An 8,564-nucleotide genomic window follows, 5' to 3' on the forward strand; every position below is an offset into this window, starting at 1 on the left:
GCCAGGAATGGTGCCATTCTGGGCGTTAAACGCCAGAATGGGTACCATTCTGGGCGTTTAACGCCAGGTGTGCAGAATCTTGGGCGTTTAGAAAAACGCCCAGTGATAAAGGCTTTCTGGCGTTTAACGCCAGCCAGGGCACCTGGCTGGGCGTTAAACGCCCAAAAGGGGCATCAAATGGGCGTTAAACGCCAGAATGGGTGCCATTCTGGGCGTTTAACGCCAGAAAGGTGGGGGGACCACAATTTCGTTTTCAACTCAAATTTTTTTTAAACTTTCCTTTTATTACCCATACTCTTCTACATAAATGCACTTCAACCTTTCATCATTCACTCTCAAATCTTCACAGATCAAAACCATTCTTCAAATCTATCTCAAATTAATCCCAAATCTTCTTCAAAAACTCACCCTTTTTTCAAATTCTCTCCATATCTTCTCAAATCTCTTCTTATTTTTTTCAAAATCTCCTTCCTCCCCCCCTTATAAGAACACGTTCGGCCCCTCATTGCCCACACCATTCGAATTTGCTCCTCTCTCTCTCTTCTTTCCTTTCTTTTGCTTGGGGACAAGCAAACCTCTAAGTTTGGTGTGCTTTTCCGTGATCACTAAGCCAAGATTCATCAATATCATGGCTCCTAAGGGAAAACAAACCAATTTAAGAGGCAAGAAAGAGAATAATCCAAAGAATCTTTGGAATCAAGAGAAGTTCTTAACCAAAGAACATGAAGACCATTATCACAAAATAATGGGTCTGAGGTCAGTGATCCCGGAAGTAAAATTTGATCTGAAAGAAGATGAATATCCGGGGATCCAAGAGCAAATTCAAAACAGAGGATGGGAAGTTCTAACCAATCCTGAGACAAAGGTTGGAAGGAGCATGGTTCAGGAATTCTACTCAAATCTGTGGCTGACAGATAAGCAGAGAATGACTGGAACCGCTTACCATACCTACAGAACCATGGTCAGAGGGAAAGTTATGTACTTCCATCTGGACAAAATAAGAGAAATCTTCAAATTGCCTCAACTGCAAGATGATCCTGACTCCTTTAATAGGAGAATGGTGAGAGCAGATAAAGGGTTGGATCAAGTTCTAGAGGACATATGCCTCCCTGGAACTAAGTGGATAACCAATTCTAAGGGTGTCCCAAACCAACTCAAGAGGGGAGACCTCAAACCAATTGCAAGAGGTTGGCTAGACTTTATTGGGCGTTCCATACTGCCCACTAGCAACCGTTCTGAGGTAACTATCAAGAGAGCAGTGATGATTCATTGCATTATGCTTGGAAAAGAAGTGGAGGTTCATCATGTGATTGCTTGTGAGATCTACACAATTGCAAATAAGAATTCCACTGAAGCCAAACTGGCTTACCCAAGCTTGATCTCCTTGCTCTGTAAAGAGGCTGGGGTAAAAATGGGAGTAGATGAATTCATACCCATTGAACACCCAATCACCAAGAAGTCAATGGAAGGACAAGTGCAAGACAACTCTATCAAAAGGAGGGCGCAGGAGTTCCTCCCTGAATTTCCTGAAATTGGCTACTGGGCCAGCCTAGAAGCATCTATCACCAAGTTGCAAGAGACTATGGAGCAACTTAAGGAAGAACAGCAGAATCAGAACTGCATGCTCTGCAAATTGCTGAAGGAACAAGAGAAGCAGGGGCGTGAACTCCAAGAGATGAAACGCCAAAAGCTCTCCTCTCAAGCTGAGGGAGCATCCACTTCTCAAAATCAAGGTTGTTGAGTCCTAACTCTGTGAAAACCTCTATCATTAGGAGCCTATGTTTTGCGTTTTTTTTGTTTTGTTTTCTATTTCTAGTTTCATCTTATATTTATTTTTTGAGTCTGTTTCTTAATTCATAATTAATAAAATTTGAAGTTTATGCCTTAAAGCTATGAATATCCTATGAATCCATCACCTCTCTTAAATGAAAAATGCTTTAACCACAAAAGAACAAGAAGTACAGGATTTCGAAATTAATCCTTGAAACTAGTTGAGTTAGTTTGATGTGAAGACAATACTTTTTGTTTTCTGAATGAATGCTTGAACAGTGCATATGTCTTTTGAATTTGTTGTTTTGAGAATGTTAAAATTGTTGGCTCTTGAAAGAATAAGGAGAAAGAGAACTGTTATTGAGGATCTGAAAAATCATTAAATTGATTCTTGAAGCAAAAAAAAAAATATTTTCGAAAAAAAAGAGAAAAAGAAAGAAAAAGAAAGAAATAAAGTTGTGAACCAAGGCAAAAAGAGTGTGCTTAAGAACCTTGGACACCTCTAATTGGGGACTCTAGCAAAGCTGAGTCACAATCTAAAAAGGTTCACCCAATTATGTGTCTGTGGCATGTATGTATCCGGTGGTAATACTGGAAGACAGAGTGCTTTGGGCCACAGCCAAGACTCATATACTAGCTATGTTCAAGAATCATTATACTTAACTAGGAGAATCAATAACACTATCTGAGTTCTGAGTTCTCATAGATGCCAATCATTCTGGACTTCAAAGGATAGAGTGAGATGCCAAAACTGTTCGGAGGCAAAAAGCTACTAGTCCCGCTCATCTAATTGGAACTATGTTTCTTTGATATTTTGGAGTCTATAGTATATTCTCTTCTTTTATTTCTATTTTGATTTTCAGTTTCTTGGGGACAAGCAACAATTTAAGTTTGGTGTTGTGATGAGCGGATAATTTGTACCCTTTTTGGCATTGTTTTTAGTATGTTTTTAGTATCTTTTAGTTAGTTTTTAGTATATTTTTAGTAGTTTTTAGTTAAAATTCACTTTTCTGGACTTTACTATGAGTTTGTGTGTTTTTCTGTGATTTCAGGTATTTTCTGACTGAAATTGAAGGTTCTGAGCAAAAATCTGATTCAAAGACTGAAAAGGACTGCAGATGCTGTTGGATTCTGACCTCCCTGCACTCGAAGTGGATTTTCTGGAGCTACAGAAGCCCAATTGGCGCGCTCTCAACGGCGTTGGAAAGTAGACATCCTGGGCTTTCCAGCAATATATGATAGTCCATACTTTGCCCAAGATTTGATGGCCCAAACCGGCGTGGCAAATCAGCCTCAGAAATTCCAGCGTTTAACGCTGGAACTGGCATAAAACTTGGAGTTAAACGCCCAAACTGGCATGAAAGCTGGCGTTTAACTCCAGAAAAGGTCTCTACACGAAAATGCTTCACTGCTCAGCCCAAGCACACACTAAGTGGACCCAGAAGTGGATTTTTACGTCATTTACTCATTTCTGTACACCCTAGGTTACTAGTCTACTATTAATAGGATCTTTTGACATTGTATCTCAACATCATGACATTTTTACACATTTCATTGTATACCTTCCACAGCATGAGTCTCTAAACCCCATGGTTGGGGGTGAGGAGCTCTGCTGTGTCTTGATGGATTAATGCAATTACTACTGTTTCTTATTCAATCATGCTTGCTTCCATTCTAAGATATCACTTGCTCTTAACCCGGATGAATGTGATGATCCGTGACACTCATCATCATTCTCAACTATGAACATGTGCCTGACAACCACCCCTGTTCTACTTTAGATTGAGTAGATATCTCTTGGATTCCTTAACCAGAATCTTCGTGGTATAAGCTAGAACTGATGGCGGCATTCAAGAGAATCCGGAAGGTCAAAACCTTGTCTGTGGTATTCTGAGTAGGATTCAATGACTGAATGACTGTGACGTGCTTCAAACTCCTAGCAGGCGGGGCGTTAGTGACAGACGCAAAAGAATCAATGGATTCTATTCCGGCCTGACCGAGAACCGACAGATGATTAGCCATGCTGTGACAGAGCATAGGAACATTTTCACTGAGAGGATGGGAGGTAGCCACTGACAACGGTGAAACCCTACATACAGCTTGCCATGGAAGGAGCCTTGCGTGTTTGATGAAGAAGACAGTAGGAAAGCAGAGATTCAGAAGATGGAGCATCTCCAAAGCCTCAACCTATTCTCCATTATTGCAAAACAAGTACCTATTTCATGTTCTTTTGCTTTTCACAATCAATCCTGATAATTTCTGATATCCTGACTAAGATTTACAAGATAACCATAGCTTGCTTCAAGCCGACAATCTCCGTGGGATCGACCCTTGCTCACGCAAGGTATTACTTGGACGACCCAGTGCACTTGCTGGTTAGTTGTGCGGGATTGCAAAAGTGTGATTGCAATTTCGTGCACCAGGAATCTAAGAGATATGCGCCCGGCCTAAAGTAGAACGGAAGTGGTTGTCAGTCACACGCGTTCATAAGTGAGAATGATGATGAGTGTCACGGATCATCACATTCATCAAGTTGAAGTGCAACGTATATCTTGGAATAAGAATAAAAGAGGATTGAATAGAAAATAATAGTAATTATATTGAAACTTGAGGTACAGCAGAGCTCCACACCCTTAATCTATGGTGTGTAGAAACTTCACCGTTGAAAATACATAAGTGAAAGGTTCAGGCATGGCCGAACGGCCAGCCCCCAAAACGTGATCAATGGCCTCCTAAGATGAAGAATAAAACAAAACTGATACCAAAGATGAAACGTGGTCAAAAAGACATCTAATGCAATAGTTAAATGTCCTATATATACTGGACTAGCTACTAGGGTTTACATGAGTAAGTAATTGATGCATAAATCCACTTCCGGGGCCCACTTGGTGTATGCTTGGGCTGTGCTTGATCTATCCACGAGCTGAGGCTTTTCTTGGAGTTGAACGCCGAGTTATAGCGTGTTTCTGGCGTTCAACTCCGGGTTATGACGTGTTTCTGGCGTTTAACTCCAGACAGCAGCATGTACTTGGCGTTGAGCGCCACTTTTGTCAGCCTTTTTCAGAGTTTTGCTCAAGTCCCTCAATTTCAGCCAGAAATTACCTGAAATCACAGAAAAATACACAAATTCATAGTAAAGTCCAGAAATGTGAATTTAACATAAAAACTAATGAAAACATCCCTAAAAGTAACTAGATCATACTAAAAACTACCTAAAAATAATGCCAAAAAGCGTATAAATTATCCGCTCATCACTAAGTCAGAGTGGTTCTGCTTAGAATTCTCTGTCTATTGCTGAGAAGATGATGGAAAAGGCTTGCCATTGCTAAACCTGTTTCTTCCACCATTATTGTTGTTGAAACCTTGTTGAGGTCTCTGTTGATCCTTCGATGAGAGATTTGGATGATTTCTCCACGAAGAATTATAGGTGTTTCCATAGGGTTCTCCCATGTAATTCACCTCTTCCATTGAAGGGTTCTCAGGATCATAAGCTTCTTCTTCAGATGAAGCGTCCTTAGTACTGCCTGGTGCAGCTTGCATTCCAGACACACTTTGAGAAATCATATTGACTTGCTGAGTCAATATTTTGTTCTGAGCCAATATGGCATTCAGAGTATCAATCTCAAGAACTCCTTTCTTCTGATTTGTCCCATTGTTCACAGGATTCCTTTCAGAAGTGTACATGAATTGGTTATTTGCAACCATTTCAATTAGTTCTTGAGCTTCTGCAGGCATCTTCTTCAGATGAAGAGATCCTCCAACAGAACTATCCAAAGACATCTTGGACAGTTCAGACAGACCATCATAGAAGATACCTATGATGCTCTATTCAGAAAGCATGTCAGAAGGACACTTTCTGATCAATTGTTTGTATCTTTCCCAAGCTTCATAGAGGGATTCACCTTCCTTCTGTCTGAAGGTTTGGACTTCCACTCTAAGCTTACTCAATTTTTGAGGTGGAAAGAACTTTGCCAAAAAGGCATTGACTAGCTTTTCCCAAGAGTTCAGGCTTTCTTTAGGTTGTGAGTCCAACCATATCCTAGCTCTGTCTCTTACAGCAAAAGGGAATAGCATAAGTCTGTAGACTTCAGGGTCAACCCCATTGGTCTTGACAGTGTCACAGATTTGCAAGAATTCAGCTAAAACTGATGAGGATCTTCCAATGGAAGTCCATGGAACTTGCAATTCTGTTGCATTAGAGAAATTAATTGAGGCTTAAGCTCAAAGTTGTTTGCTCCAATGGCAGGGATAGAGATGTTTCTCCCACAGAAGTCGGGAGTAGGTGCAGTAAAGTCACCCAGCACCTTCCTTGCATTGTTGGCATTGTTGTTGTTTTCGGCTGCCATAGGTTCTTCTTCTTTGAAGATTTCTGTTAGATCATCTACAGAGAGTTGTGCCTTAGCTTCTCTTAGCTTTCGCTTCAAGGTCCTTTCAAGTTCAGGATCAGGCTCAACAAGAATGGTTTTGTCTTTGCTCCCGCTCATATGAAAGAGAAGAGAACAAGAAAATATGGAATCCTCTATGTCACAGTATAGAGATTCCTTGAGTTGTCAGAGGAAAAGAAAAATAGAAGGAAGAGGTAGAAAATTCGAACTTATCAAGGAAAGATGGAGTTTGAATTGTGCATTGAGGAGTAGTGTTAGTCCATAAATAGAAGGATGTGAGAAGAGGGGAAGAAATTTTTGAAAATAAATTAAAAACATTTTAAAAACATTTTGAAAAATTGATTGATGATTTTCGAAAACTAAAAGTGGGAAAAAAATCAAGTGATTTTTGAAAAAGATTTTGAAATTAGAAATAAAAAAGATATGATTGAAAACTATTTTGAAAAAGATTTGATTAAAAAGATATGATTTGAAAAACAATTTAAAAAGATTTGATTTTTAAAAATTAATGACTTGGCTAACAAGAAAAGATATGATTCAGACATTAAACCTTTCTCAACAGAAAAGGCAACATACTTGAAATGTTGAATCAAATCATTAATTGTTAGCAAGTATCTTTGAAAAAGAAAGAAATTGATTTTGAAAAAGATTTGATTGAAAGGATTTGATTTGAAAAAGATTTGATTTTGAAAAGATTTTGAAAACTTGAAAAAAATTTGAATTGAAAACAGAATCTTCCCTCTTGTGCCATCCTGGCGTTAAACGCCCAGAATGGTCCAGATTCTGGCGTTTAACGCCCAAAGCACTACCCTTTTGGGCGTTAAACGCCCAGCCAGGCACCCTGGCTGGCGTTTAAACGCCAGTTTGCCTTCCTCACTGGGCATTTTGAACGCCCAGCTTTTTCTGTGTAATTCTTCTGCTGTATGTTCTGAATCTTCAATTTTCTGTATTATCGACTTGAAAAGACACAAATTAAAAATATTTTTGGATTTTTAATAATGAGGAATAATCAAAATGCAACTAAAATCAAATAAACAATGCATGCAAGACACCAAACTTAGCAGTTTGTATACTACTGACACTAACAAAATGAGAATGCATATAACAAAACACCCAAGTCAAGAGAATTCAAAGATCAGAGCAAGGAAATCATCAAGAACATCTTGAAGATCACTTAAGATACATGAATGAATGCAAGAAGAACAGAAACATGCAATTGACACCAAACTTAAAATGAGACACTAGACTCAACAAGAAACATAAAATATTTTTGGTTTTTATGATTTTGTAATTTTTTTTTGATTTTTCGAAAATTAAGTGGAAAAAAAAATAAAGGCATCAAAATTCTTAATGAGAATTCCAAGAATCATGCAATGTTAGTCTAAAGCTTCAGTCTAAAGGAATTAGACATGGCTAGCCAAGCTTCAGCAGGACATTGCATTCAAGAGCTAAATTGATGAGAATAAATCAGCTTTGGTGATGATAGGAACATCACCTTGAAACACTAGAATTCATTCTTAAGAACTCTGAAGATAAATACCTAATCTAAGCAACAAGATGAACCGTCAGTTGTCCAAACTCAAAACAATCCCCGGCAACGGCGCCAAAAACTTGGGAAATTGTGATCATCAATGGCGCCATCAACATGGTACGCTCAATTGCAATCTCAACTCTTTATCACAACTTCGCACAACTAACCAGCAAGTGCACTGGGTCGTCCAAGTAATAAACCTTACGCGAGTAAGGGTCGATCCCACGGAGATTGTTGGTATGAAGCAAGCTATGGTCATCTTGTAAATCTTACTCAGGCAGATTCAAATGGTCGTGAATGATTTATGAATAAAACATAAAACAAGGATAGAGATACTTATGTAATCATTGGTGAGAATTTCAGATAAGCGTATGGAGATGCTTTGTCCCTTCCGTCTCTCTGCTTTCCTATTGTCTTCATCCAATCCTTCTTACTCCTTTCCATGGCAAGCTGTATGTTGGGCATCATCGTTGTCAGTGGCTACAATCCCGTCCTCTCAGTGAAAATGTTCAACGCACCCTGTCACGGCACGGCTAATCATCTGTCGGTTCTCAATCAGGTTGGAGTAGAATCCATTGATTCTTTTGCGTCTGTCACTAATGCCCAGCCTTCAGGAGTTTGAAGCTCGTCACAGTCATTCAATCATTGAATCCTACTCAGAATACCATAGACAAGGTTTAGACCTTCAGAATCTCTTGAATGCCACCATCAATTCTAGCTTATACCACGAAGATTCTTGTTAAGGAATCCAAGAGATAAACATTCAAGCCTTTGTTTGCTTGTAGAACGGGAGTGGTTGTCAGGCACGCGTTCATAAGTGAGAATGATGATGAGTGTAACATAATCATCACATTCATCATGTTCTTGGGTGCGAATGA

The 8,564-nt window shown here is 39.2% G+C and overlaps 1 non-coding gene across 1 annotated transcript; it reads left to right on the plus strand.

The window, feature by feature from the left end:
- The first annotated feature begins 5,604 nt into the window (after positions 1-5,604).
- LOC130977813 (small nucleolar RNA R71) lies at positions 5,605-5,712 on the plus strand. The gene has a single exon (XR_009085488.1). It is a non-coding gene; the product is annotated as a small nucleolar RNA R71 (small nucleolar RNA).
- The last annotated feature ends 2,852 nt before the right edge of the window (positions 5,713-8,564 follow it).

Source organism: Arachis stenosperma, chromosome 4, assembly GCF_014773155.1.
Source record: "Arachis stenosperma cultivar V10309 chromosome 4, arast.V10309.gnm1.PFL2, whole genome shotgun sequence".
NCBI lineage: Eukaryota > Viridiplantae > Streptophyta > Magnoliopsida > Fabales > Fabaceae > Arachis > Arachis stenosperma.